The sequence below is a fragment of the Mustela nigripes genome, chromosome 14 (genome assembly GCF_022355385.1).
Source record: "Mustela nigripes isolate SB6536 chromosome 14, MUSNIG.SB6536, whole genome shotgun sequence".
In the NCBI taxonomy this organism is placed as follows: Eukaryota; Metazoa; Chordata; class Mammalia; order Carnivora; family Mustelidae; genus Mustela; species Mustela nigripes.
Window position 1 is genome coordinate 12,975,783 of NC_081570.1, and position 13,695 is coordinate 12,989,477.

General features: G+C 54.7%; 1 protein-coding gene across 2 annotated transcripts in view; it reads left to right on the top strand.

The window, feature by feature from the left end:
- PAX7 (paired box 7) overlaps nucleotides 1-13,695 on the top strand; it is a 94,446-nt gene that overhangs the window by 35,999 nt on the left and 44,752 nt on the right. The gene's annotated exons all lie outside the window — the stretch shown is intronic.

Here is a 13,695-nt window from a genome sequence, read left to right on the forward strand (position 1 = left end):
TAAGTGAAACCTCCTTGAGACATTGCGAGTTATTAAGAGGAGGAAAGAAAAGAAATTGTGAAATCAGTTTGCCTTTAGCGGGACTGTACAATGAACTCTTATTTCCAGGGGAATCTAATTAGAGGGCAGGCAGCCGAGCCCGAGAGCAATGGGAGCCGAAGGTTGGGCTGGGGGGCCCCCCGTGGCTGCGTGCGAGGGGGCTAGGAGAGGAAACACGGGGCTTGGGGGAGGCTCAGCTGGCTTGAATTCGAATCCCGCGTCTCGGGTCTGCTTTATGTCTTTGGATAGGCTTGGCGCCCACTGGGTACTCCGTCTTGGCTTATTTCCGTCCTTCAGCAGCCACGGAGGTCCCCAGTGTTCACACCTCCAACACAAACCCCTCCCTCGTCGCCAGGCACTCTCGAGAATTCCCCTGACTCAGAATCTCCCCTCTCTCACCACTGACCCTCTGAATCAGGTCCCTGGGCCCCCTCGCCTGGCATCTTACGTCGGTGAGGCCACCAAACCATCCCCCTCCCCCGACCCTTGCCGGATATGTAGGACTCTTTTACTAACAGATCATATTTTGTCATCGTTCAGAAATATGCAACAGAAAGTGAAATCGTCCCTGACCATAGGCACGTGCACGCACACGCGTGCACAAAGTAGGACTATGGCTAACAGTAGGTGTGTGTGTCCTCCTGCACTGATTCCCCAAAGCCCAGACCCCAGTACCTTCCCATGAGAGCCATCTGTGTCTCAAATGCCCCATCCCCTTCCTCCACATGCAACCCCAGGCCAGAGGAAGCTGGCCTTTCCAGCTGCCCCGATCAGGGCTCTTTGGAACCGGCGCAGTATGGCACTTGGGAAGGAGGGGAGGGCGCAGGGGTGGGTCAGAAATACGCCCTGGCGTGGGAATGTTCTCCACCTTCCAAGGCCTTTTCTCTACCCTCACTTAGAGAAATGAAAGCTGGAGTGGCAGGGGTCTGCACGTGGGCTCAGAGTCCCGATGGACTGGAGTCCCGGGCCTCAAGTGGCCATGTGCAGCTGTGTGACCTTGGGTAAAGCGTTGCCTTTCTCTGAATCTTCTCCTTGGAACCGCTCAGACATCAGGGCCCGCCAGGTCTTCAGCCAGCGTTGGGGGCTGAAGCCAGTTACCAGGGGCACCAGCCAGGCCAGAGTACCTGGTTCCAGGTAAGGGCATCCCTCCCTGTGTTCTCTGTGAGAACCGCTTGCCCTTCAGAACTGGGAAGCCCCATCCCTCAGCCCCTAGAACCTGACTGTGCCCTCTGAGAACAGCTCCATTTTCAGATTCTACCCCCTCCCTGCTGGTTTAATGCAGCGAACCTGTGGCTGACCACATTTTTGAAAAATAGCATTATGTATTCTATCAAGAATCAGCAAACGGGGCCCGGAGTAGTAATTGCCCCAGGGTGCGAGTAACAGATTTTATTTTTATTGATCAAAAAAAATTTTTTTTATCAAAAGCACATCAAACTAGAAAAGGCGTAAGCAGCAGGATCAAATTGGATTTTAACTCCCTTAAAAACCGGCTCCCTCCAGCAACCCACTTCCAAAGCCGAAGGCTCTTTGCCGGGAGATGCTTACGGTCTGGGGTGGCTGGGCGATCACCCCACGGCAGTGGAGGTGACTTCGAAGACTTCATTAGGACCCCACATTTGCCTTGGGGTCACCTCTGAGTGGACCAAACATCTGGGTGCAGAAGGGGGAAATCAGCGGAGTCCATGTGTGTTGGTTTCTAGAGCATCAGTCCTCTGGATCTCTTGGAGCCATTCAGGTGGCTAGCTTGGGTTCTCAGTTTGGGGCCAGGCGTCTGCTGTTGCATGAACATCTCTAATGAGATGGTTTTGCTGGACGATCCTAACCTGCTCACCAGGAGTCACGCTGGCTCGAGAAACAAACTGTCAAAGGCGTCTGTGGGAATGTTCCAAGTTATTGCATGGCTCTGGGCATGTGGGAAGAGGCCACACAATCATGCATTCACTCGCCCATTCATTCATTTAGCCATTGGACAAACATGTGTTGAGCTCTTCCCATGGGCCCAGCCCTCTTTGGGGCATTGGAAATTCAGTAATGAACAAAACAGATTTAAAAAAAAAAAAACAAAAAAAACCAAAAACCATCCTCTTGGAGCAAGAATTGCCTCTTCGAATAATTCAAACTAGGAGACAGGAAGGTGGGTCAGGGAGGAAGCAGGTGTCAGGTCTGGTTCCTGACATCAGCCTTGTCTTTCCCCCGACGGTGTGGGGAAGGGGAAGAGGACCCAGGTAGGGAGCCAAGGCAGAGAGAGAGGGTGGAATGGGTCCTGGTTGGGACTCCAGGCATCCTGGGCTGTGGTCTGTCAAGAATCGGATGACCCAGGGGCACCTGGGGGGCTCAGTCGGTTAAGCGTCTGCCTTCGGTTCAGCTCATGATCTCAGGGTCCTGGGATTGAGCCCTACCACAGCGGACTTGCTCCCTGCTCAGCAGGGACTCCGCTTCTCCCCTCCCCCACCTCCATTTGCATTCCTCTCTCTCCTCTCAAATAAATCAGTAATCTTTTAAAAATATATATATCCAATGCCCCAGACACCACGGCAAGTGGCAGAAGCAGGGACCACAGAGAAGAAAGTTCACCTGCCAAGCTTGGCTCCTTGGCTGGGCCCACCCTGGGCTGAGTCTTCTCCCCGCCAATCCCAGTGTGAAGAACACGTCAGGTTTGGGGTCCGCTGTGGGGGGTAGGGGGTGCGGGCTTGGCACTCTCTTGCAGTCCCTCTGTTCTGATAAGAGGGAAGAAGAGTCATATGCTTCCCCTTCCCCAGAGCAGTGTGGTTTTTGTGTTGGCTGTTGCTGTGCTGCTTTTCTCTGTTTCTGTAGAACAGTGGCTCCAAACTGGGGTCCCCGCCAGCAGGATCAGCACCACCCGCAGACCTGTTGCAAATGCTCTTTCTTGGCTCCATCCACCCGGGGTGGATTGGGGCGGGGGCCGGCACTCTGTGTTTCAGCAATCTGATGGCCTAATGCTGGTCTGCGAGGTATGGGGCGGGGGGATCGTTTGATTTACCTGGAATATATTTGGTGACTTTGGGATCCACTGGAGTTGATGGTTGATGGAGGCTTTACAACTTAGCTTCTGAAAAAGTCTCCATGCCTTTCTGAGGGTTCCCGGAGGAGCACTGAGATGATGGACAGAAAGGTCGTGAGAGGACATGGTGCCTGCTGAGCTCCTGGTACCCAGGACGCCCTCAGTAAACCGGAACCCCCGTCTTCCTTCTGTTCCCTGACAGTGGTGAACCAGTAAGATAAGAGCCTAGTGTTTCATGGGGCCAGGGCTGGTCACTTTTGAAAAATCAACTTCATCAACTGTGAGAGCAAGAGAATCACAGCATCTGGGAATCAGTCCCCAAATGGGGATGATTTAGTCCCCCCCCCCACCTTTTTTTTTATAGGTGAAGAAACAGAGGCAGGGGACACAGCATGTCCCAGCCTCGCCGCCCCCCCCCCGCCCCCAGCAGCCCTCTTCTGGCCAGTCAGCCCACCTCCTCCCTGCGTCTGTCTAGTCCCGAGTTATCTTGCACAGAGACACACAGTGAGGAGTCCGAAATGAGCCCCAAGGTGCTTCCACGAAAATCTCGAAGTCAGACATTGTGTCTGTTTCATTCTGTGCTGCACCTGCTGTGGCTGGCTCGAAGCCGGCACGTGCTGGGCACCTACGTGAGGCGCGGGTGGGTTCCCATCTGAGGACAGGAGCCTGGGGCAGAGAGAGAGGGTGGCGGGCCCCAGGGGCCCCCTGCTCTCGGTGGGCACAGGGGATGGCCCTCCCACCGGCCCGCCAGAACGCTGGGCCCTGGGACCTGACTCTGAGCCAGTGTCTGCTTTCAGGACCAAGTTTTCCAGGGTTGGGGCATCTGCCTGACATAATACGTAACAGTAATTAAGAAATAAGCCGCCTTGCTTAGCTTCACAGCGATCATTTGGCTAAGTAACTACCATGGTCCAGTGCCTCAAAAATCACCATTAGAGTACGCTCCTTATGGCCATAAAATTTCTCGTTTTCTGCCTTTCATCGGTCTCCCCCTGCAATCTTCGCCTTGCTTTATTTATACATTCGTCCGCAAACAATGGCAATAAACTCTTTCCCAGAGTGTTGCAAATCAGAAATTTGTCCACATCTTTCCACCACCTTCCACTGCGGACCTGCTCTGCCTGGGAACAGCCCAGTCAGGCCAGCTGGAGAGGCCGGGCTGCCGCAGATTGATGGGAGCGGGACAGGGTGGGGTTGCCCGGGAGAGCCGGCGGGGAGGGGAGGGGAGGGCGAGAATGCACCATGAAAGGCCTCTGGCGGCCCAGCGACCCCTGAGACACAAGGGGCCCAGGACTGGCCTGGGGAGGGGCGGCGAGGGGAGGAGAGGGAGGGAGAGGGAAGGGGGAGAGAGAAGCCTTCTTCCCTACCCCCTCCCCTAAGAGAAGAAGAAGGGCCTGAGGACGACTGAGAAGCGGAATAGGAGGGTCTTGACGTCTGTCCTTCCCTGTCCCCACAAGAACAGAAAAGTCTCTGCTGTCTCACTGTCCCACACCGTGCACCGACTTAGAATCCCAGTCCCTTCTGGAGCTGCTGCCTCCTCCCATCGATCCGTCATTATTTATCGACCAATAGGCATTTATTGAAAGCCCTATTGTGTGCCAGGAGCGGTATGGAACTCTGGGAGTGTGAAGTAGTGAATAAATCAGATCTAGCCTTGGCCCCCTTCTCAGGATTGTTCCTAGAGATCCAGGAGGACCTCTGGATTTTAGGGATCGGGAAAATGATGCTCAAGAGGGGTTCAGACTTGCCAAAGGTCACACAGCAAGATGGAGGCAAAGTCAGGAACCAAATTCAGGGCTCTAACCCAAAGCTCCTAGACTTACCCACCAGACTCCCTGGCGTCCTGCCTCTGGGCAAGGTGACGGTTGCCTCATCTGGCCAGGGTGCTGGGTGCCTGTAACCAGGGTGGAGGGTGCTTCTGCCGCCAATATTTGCGTTTTACCCAGAAATCCTGGAGGTAGCAGTAGGTGGAGTAGTACCTCTGGTTCTTGGCTTTGGTTTTGGTCTCCAGAGAGGAAGTCTGTTCTAGGAGGTGGCCTTCCCAGGTCAAGCTTGGAGTTTCTAAGGAGGGAGGCGGCCCTCTATTAATGCGTCTCACCCACCCCTAGCAGTGGAAGCCTGGCTTGCTTTTCCGTTCCTACCAACGACTGTCATTAAGAACATTCTAGAGGGTCGCCTGGGTGGCTCAGTGGGTTAAAGCCTCTGCCTTTGGCTCAGGTCATGATCTCAGTGTCCTGGGATCGAGCCCCGCATCCGGCTCTCTGCTCGGCGAGGAGCCTGCTCCCCACCCGCAGCCTGCCTCTCTGCCTACTTAAAATAAAATCTTAAAAAAAAACAAAAACAAAAACATCTAGAATGATAGGACCCACAGTGCTGTTACCCAGCACAGGGAAGCACCCAGTTATAATAGAGAAATCAGAGTTTCCACCTTGAAGACACTCCCAGACTGATCGGGAAAGCACAACCTCCGTCTAAGGCCGAGGGTCCTCAGTTCAGTGGCAGGGAGACACCGTCCTCAAGTTCAGCTCACAAGCCGTATGATCCGGTGCATTTGGTTAACAGAAGAGATGGGTTAGATGTTCATCGTCCATCTCCAGCAGGAGCCAATGCCAAGTGCTGGGAGGGTGGTGCGGGTGGCGGATGCTTCCCTTGGGGATTCAGGGAGAGCCTCGTGGTCTAGGTGAACTCCAGGTGCAGCTTTGCAAGAGGGGGATCTAGGAGGTAGAGTAGAGCATCAGCCCAGGCCCCAGCGCAGTACAAAGGCCTGGAAGGAACCTGCAGGGTAAGGGGCTCCTGGGCCCTTGCAAAGCCATTGGATGCCTGGCTCCAGTGGGCCTCCGGGGCCAGCTGCCCGGCTTTCACTTACCCTTTGAGCCTTCTTTCCCCACCTGTAGAATGCGGCTGATCATACCCGTCCCTCTCAGGGTTTCCCCAGGATACTGCGATTCGTGGCAGTAAAGGCACCCGGCATGGCCAGAGCACGTCAGCTGCTGCTAGGTTTATTCTCCGGAGGCCTTCATGCCCAGTCCTGCCACGGGAGGCTTTGTGCGACCTCAGAGCCCTGTCCTCAGGATCCGAGGGTCCAGTGAGCCCCAGGTGGAAGCCCTTCCTCGGGGCTGAGTCTGGAGGCAGGGGGTTCGATGGACGAAAGGAGGCAGGGGCCAACGGGGTGCTGAGCCCTTTTCCATCTCTGCCTCCTTCGATGACTTTGCAACTGGCTGAACCCCTCTGCCCCCCGGAGTTCTCGCAGCGAGGAGGGGCGAGGGGGTGGCAGGCAGAGCCAGTCGGGCCAGCAGGCTTGACTTCTCAGGCATATGGCCCTTTCACAGTGGCATTGTGGGGCGCCGACGGGTGGCCGGCTTGCCTTTTCCTCGCCCGCCATGCGGGGCAGCTTCATCTGGCCGCTGGGGCCCCAGCTGCTGTTTCCCCTTCGCTGACCTTGAGGCCTTGAGCCAGGCTTCCGCCAGGACCTGCTTCCTGAGGGCCAGGCTCCTTCATTGGCCCTTCGCGCCTGTGAGCGCCTGTGCCCGCCACGGCCTCTGCTCAGCGGGCACCTTCTGCGTCAGGGATGGCCCTCCTGGGGGAGGGTGGGCAGGCGTGGTCTGTGGGCCTCCTGGGGTTTGTGCCAAGCACGTGGCTATAGGAGAACAAGGGAGGGATAACAAAGGGGTCGCCGTTCATTCAATCATTCATTCACATGTGCATTCATTCCTTTGTGTTGTGTGCTCCGAAAACTTGCCTGCCTGTGGGCGGGGTGCAGAGGGAGGCTAAATTCTAGGCAGAGGGAGGTTAAATTCTCGGCATACGCCGACACCAGTAACACCAGCAGTAATGAGGGGTGCCTGGCTGGCTCAGTCGGTAGAGCATGAGACTCTTGATCTCGAGGTTGTGAGTTCGAGCCCAGCATCAGGAACAGAGATAGCTTAAAAATAAAGTCTTTTTAAAAAACCCAGAAATTGGGGCGCCTGGATGGCTCAGTGGGTTAAAGCCTCTGCCTTTGGTTCGGGTCATGATTCCAGGGTCCTGGGATCGAACCCAGCATGGGGGGGGCGGTTTCTGCTCAGCAGGGAGTCTGCTTCCCTCTCTCTCTTTCTCTGCCTGCATCTCTGCCTATTTGTGATCTCAGTCTGTCAAATAAATAGATAAAATCTTTAAAAAGAAAAAACAAAAATCATCGCCATCATCATCATCATTATAATAATAATAGTTCGTGTATATTGAGCACTTACTGTATACCCAGTGCTGGTATAAACCCTTGTCTTACAGTAATTCATTTAATCTTTGTGCATGATGACTTAGGATTACTTTCCTCGTTTTACAGATGAATCTGTGACCCAGAGGAGGGGAGTGACTCCCGAGTTAGTGTGGGGAGCAGGCCAGGAGTGCCATGTGAGAGGCACCACTTGGTATTTCTTGAGGTCACTCCCACCCCCACCCCGTATAGCCACATGGCACCCCATGGGGTCAGTACGCGGATTCTTATTCCCAGGAATGGGTGGGGAGATGGGGATCCCAGAGGGTGAGTGACGTGTTCGGGGTCACACAGCATCTCAGGGTGTGAGCCTGGAGGACCAGCTGTCCCCTGCTGGGCTCTCTGAACCAGAGGGGACTCTGGATCTGGAGGCACAGCTGCTTAATGGTTCAGTGTGGGGAGGGGGCTCTGGATCCCAGCACCATCCCATTTCAGAAATGAAGAAAGCGAGTTTCAAATGTTCAACAATGCTGCCCAGCATCTATAGCTTGTCAGAGGCGGATCTAGAATTCAAACCCAGGTCCATCTGACCCCACGTTTCTCTCCCCACTGCCTGCCAGCCTGGGCCACAAAGATGGGACCCATTGACAGGCTTCCTTTAGGTGCTGCCATAGCGGGCTCTGCTGCCTGCCCAGCACCAAGCTTGGCTCTTCCTGTCCTTACATGAGGTCGATGAGTGAATGGCTGAAACAGCACAGAAAAACTGGTGATTATTTGTAAGGTTGTCTTAAAGTCAGAGGAAGAGTGTTAAAGGAGATGGTGAGCTGAGATCCTCCTATAGTGGGCTTGCTTGTGCCCCCAAGTCACCTGCCCTCTCCTCTCTCCTAGTCCACAGCTGCTGTGCCCCCTTCCAGAACTCCGCATTTGCAGCATATGATGCCAACAGGTTAAAGAGTCCGAGTTGGAAGGACTCTCTTGAGATCTTTGTTTTAACCTCTTGCTTTAGCAGGGAAACCTTATTTTAAATAGCTACTCCCGGACAATTCCAGCCTTCTACATGCTCTCTCTTCTTTCCCACATGTGACTTGGGCTTGGTTCACAATTCCCTACAGAGACAGCTCTGGTTCCATTGCAAGACTGTGGCCCTGAATTCTGGCAGTGCCACAACACAGTACCACTTCAAACAGTACTGCTTCCTTCTTCCTAGAGATGCCCCTTCCTAGCAGGAATGTATAAAGAGTGCCCTCTAGTGCCTAAGAGCAGTACTAAGCTGTTAGCAGAGAAGCCACGACCCAAGAACACCCCCCAGGGCTCCACATTTTGTAATGCAAATTCTGTACCTGCAGTTCCAACTTTTAAAAAGGCAGCCTGGTGGGGATGGATAGGGACTTCCCAGAGAAAGAAAAGGTTTGTCGGGTTTAGGTTATAATAAAGTGAGAGTTCCACCTTGCCTCTCCTTTCCTTGAGCTGGGAGAGTGAAGCTGGGCCATTGATTCAGTTGCTGGTGTAGCGTCGGACAGAAATCCCCACCTCATCAGTGCCTCTCTCAACCCCCAGGAGCCCTCCCAGAGGGCAGGACTGAAGTGAACCAAGTGTGGACAGTTGGAGCCCCAGCAATGACAGCACAGAGGTGGGCGCCTCTGAACCAGGTGCGGGGGTGGGGGTGACCTAGGAAGGCTTCCTGGAAGAGTGATCCCAAGCTAATCGAAAAGGGTGAGGATCAACAGAAGCTCACATTCCCTGAGCATTGCTGTCACTGTTTCATGTGCCTCAGTATCCTCTCATTCATTTATTCATTTGTTCATTCATTCAACAGATATTTATCTGGCCATTCACTTTGTGTTAAACATTGGAGACTTAGCAGTGAACAACAAAGATGAAACCACCCATTTTCATGGAGTTCTAGTGATGGCCCAGACGATGGGGGGGGGGGGAGGGGCAAAAAATAGAAGAGTCAGTCCATGTGATTGGGATATGTGGTGTGGAAAAAGACAAAGCAAACAGGTGGGCATGGGGGGGTGGTCTCTAATATTATCCATGATTCACATCCAGGCCGACTGCTCCAGGAGCCTGTGCGCTGAGATGTCCACTCACTTTGGCCCAGACAGTGGCAAACGGCAGGCCTAGGGGGGCACAGGGAGGGCGCTCCAGGCAGAGGGCACAGTCTGTGCAAAGGCCTATGGTTGCCAGAGCAGGAGATGGTTGCTGGAGTCCAGGGAGAGAGGAGAGGGCATAATGAGCCAGGGCTGTGGGTACGGCCATAAGTGGGAGGTTTGGAGCCCACGGGAATTCTGAGTCCCGTACCCCCCACCCCTGCTTTGGTGCTGGGCTGGCTGCCTGGGAGGCACGAAGTGGGAAGGAGAGGGGTGCTAGGGCTGAGTACCAGGTCTTCGATCTGGACACCAGGGTGGCGGTGCTGAGGTGGGCACCCAAGAGAAGTGCAGGCAGAGGTGGTGGACAAGAGGGCTGGCCTCCAGGGAGCTTCCATGCAGACTCCAAGCCCGGCCTCTCTGTCCCCCCCAAGCTGGGGATCCAGCTCCCAGCCCTTGTGTGGGGCCCGGCTCCGGCAGGCACTGGTTACAGCTGAGTGGTTCTGCGGAGGGGCCGGGAGGGGCTCCCGCCCTGGCCCCAGCTCCCCGGGCCCCCAGCTGAGCTGTAAATGACTTTTCCATTTTCTGAGACCTGCGCCCAGGCCTGTTTGGTATTCAGGGACACTGGGCCCACACTCGCCAGCTCTCGGCTCTGCCCGAATTACTTGATTAAAACGCATATCAACTATTATGTGATTCGTTTCTCTGCCGCAGCTAGAGCCGGGCCTATGTTAAACTGTAATAAAGACTGGGTTCGGAGGCAGCAGGGAGGGGGAGCGCAGGAGCCCAGGTGGGAGGGCGTCGCTGGGTGGGGGTGGGGGCTGCACTCAGAGAAGGACCCCAAACCTCAAGGCCACCGCTGTCTCCCTCAGATCCAGGAGGACTGGGATCCGCAGCTTCCTGCCCTCTGAGAAGCTGGTAGAGTTTCATCTCCTTTCAAGTGTCTTCCTCTGGCCAGAGAGAGAGCAGGAGAAGTTTGGGCATGGGGATGGAGAATAAGCCACCTGGGTTCCCCCCCCCCCTCCCCCCCCCACCCCCCCCCCCACCCCCCAGCTCAGAAATGGAACTTTCCACCACCTGGGAGTACTCCATGGCAAAGGGGACTTCTACTGGGCTGGGACTCCTGAGTCCTGGGTTTTCTTCCCAGCTCCACCACCCCAGGACTACACTGATCATCTGTAAAATGGGACTAATAGTACCTGCTCGGTCCTCTAGGGTTATTGGGAGAGACTGCGGCAGAACAGGGACAGACCTTGTAAACTGTAGGGTGCGGCGTGTACATATTGGGTGATGACTGTTGCCGTGTGTCCAAGTTCAGAAGGCACTTTGTATTTGTTCTGCCAAGCCCTATTCATCTAAGAAGGCTTTTACTGAGCACCCTCTGTATGCTAGGCACAATGTCTGCTCCATTTGGGGATGTCCCAGTCTGATGGGACCGAGAGACCCAGAAACAGGCAGGTTCGGGGTCCCCTGATGAGCCTTGAGAGCCCATGAAGGGCCCCAGAGACCAACGTGGATGCGCTCAGGAAGCCTTGCTGGGGGAGGCCCCCCATGAGCTGAGTTCTGCTGCATGAGCCAGAGGAAGCCCCGTGGAGGGGGTGAGGCGTTTCAAACAGAGGGAGCTCACGATTAAAGGCAGGAGGTCTGGCTTGGTCCTTTAAGGATGCCGAGAGCTGGCCAGGGAAGCGGGTGGAGTGATGGGCTCATCTGTGCACGTGGTGGGACCTCCCTGGTATCGCAGAAGCTTCTAGAATCAGTGGCTTTGAGCAGGCTCGGGCGGAGGGACAGTGGCTGAGGTAGACCCTGGAAGGGATGGTCCCCGGTGATTTTCTCTCCACTTCCAGCAGCCTAGCCTTGGGCTGGGCTCGGCCCTGAGCAGACCTCATTCTTGCCCACTTTTAAGCTTTGACAAACCCAACAGCTCCCGTCACCCTTCCTGTCCCTCATCCATTTCATTCTCAGAGACTCTCCAAAGTCCGGCAGCGGTCTTGTGTTCTGTGCCTGTCCTGGCCCCAATTCTTATGGAAGCCACATTTCCTCTATCAGACTGGGAAATTCCCAAAATGGGGGGGGGGGGGCTGATACCTCCTCCATCGGACTGGGAACTTCCTAAGACACAGGCTCTCCCATAAGGTTGGGAGGAGGGGCTGTTTTATCCTTGTGCTGGGTTAGACTCCCCACATCCCTGAGCAGAGATAGGATCCAGGAACCCAGAGAGCGGGTCCCTCGCCTTCTCCCTCTGTCTTGGGGGCTCTCCCCACACCCGCATGAGCTCTGTCCCTCTGGGAGCTTTCCATCTCACAGCTGTTTGGGGCGGAGGGCAGGAACTGCTGCCGGCCAGAAGGCTGCTCCCCCACGGCCCACCCCAAAATCCTCTGTTCAGTGTATGTGTTTTGTGTCCACACTGCCCACGGGACCCCCTCCCGTGCCCCTAAAGGGTGATGCAGTGAATTTCAGGATCGAATCCTTGGGAAAAGTTGTCTTTGGCTCTGAGCCCCAGATGTGCTGGGGAAGGTGGCCCAGGATGCCAGCTGTGCCGGCTTGGCCTCCTTTCAATGATGGGAAGCTGGAGAGCCGGGAATGGGGAGAGGAGGGGGTTGGATCTGACCCCAGGTCTCTGCCTTTGGGGACGGTGTAGGCAATGATGAAGGGAGAGCTCCTTGCTTTTGTCTCCTTTGTCCTGTGGCATCACAATCAGGGACAGCCTGGCAGTGGCCAAGAAAAAGCAGGGATGACTGTCCAATGACCAAGACAGGAGGAGGGAAGGAAGGAGACATGGGGCAGAGGGGCATTACTCAAGCCTGGAGGACATCCGAGCTCTGGATGCAGCCCTATGACAAGGTTGCCCATCGTGCCATTGGCCAGGCCAGGCCTTGGCAAATACTCTTACCATGACCTAGAATGCCTGTCCCATCTCCTAACATCTAAGAAGCTGTATTAGGTGTTCAGGGGAGGGAGGAAGAGGTTGTCCCTTGTGGGAGAGGTCTAGACCTATCTGTATAACAGACAGTTAAAGGAGTTGAACAAGAACAGGAGTGGAAACAGGCGTGGACACTTCCTGAGAGATTTTGTGACTCAGTTTCTCCCATCTGTACAGTGTGATCACATGATTGACTCAGACTAAGCGCTATAAGCACAGTGTACCCAGCCCGGGGTGGGGGGCACCACCTAGCAGGTGCTCTGTTGATGCTCTGGTGAACAAATGAATGACAGAACACACAAGTACTTCCAGGAATTCCAGAGATGGAGATAGGAGGGGAAGGGGAGAGACACTGAAGGCAAAGAGGAAAGAGAGAGAAAGCAGGAATGGGAGGAAGATAATCTCTGACAGCCTGCTTCCTCTTTCCCTCTCCCTTCCTTGGTCTTCTCCTGGCCCTACTATGTGCTCCCCACGTTCACCTGGAAGCCACAGAGGGTACAGCTCCAGAGCCCCAGTTAGGCTATTCCTTGCTAGCATTCCCTCTGCTGGACTGAGATGGATAAGAGGCACAGGATCAGTGGGGTCGGGAAGCCAGTTCAGTCCCCAGGGTGTCTTCAGCTCTGATGCCAAGGAGCTTGATCAAGCCATTCCTGCAACCTCATTGGTCTGGACCTGGTCTGATAGCCCCATCTAGGACTAAGAAGTAAGCTGACTCCAGACTCCTGGGCTCTCTCTGCACAGGAAGCAATGACCTTCACCCACACCCAGACCCACAGGGGGCTATCAGGTAGGGGCCATGACCACAACCAAGGTTGTCAGGTAAGGTCTCCTTTTCCAGCCTGGAAGCACAGATCCTGAAACACCCCAGGAAGGGCTTTTGTGTAGAATTCAAAGTCCAAACCCTTCATATTATAAGCAGGGAAACTGAGGCCCAAGGAGGGAAGGTAACCCTCTTGGGGTCATGGTTCTGGGGATTTAGGGGTGGAATCAGGTCTGGAATCTAAGCTTCTGGGCTGCCAGCCCTGAGCACATGCATGTGCTTTCTGTCTCCCTCTCTCCCCTTCTTCTGGCCTTCCTCTTAGCCCTAGGGTTTTTTTTGTTTTGTTTTGTTTTGTTTCTTAAGATTTTATTTATTTATTTGACAGAGAGAAATCATAAGTAGTCAGAGAGGCAGGCAGAGAGAGAGGGAGAAGCAGGCTTCCCGCTGAGCAGAGAGGCCAAAACGGGGCTCCATCCCAGGACCCTGAGATCATGACCTGAGCCAAAAGCAGAGGCTTAACCAGTTGAGCCACCCAGGTGCCCCTACCCTGCCTTTTTCTTCAAGTTAGGTATATGGAGATACAGTTCATGCACAGCAAAATTCTCTCATCTTGAAGAATATAGTTGTAGGAAATTTCAGCAAATGTATTTCATCATGGAACTACTCTGA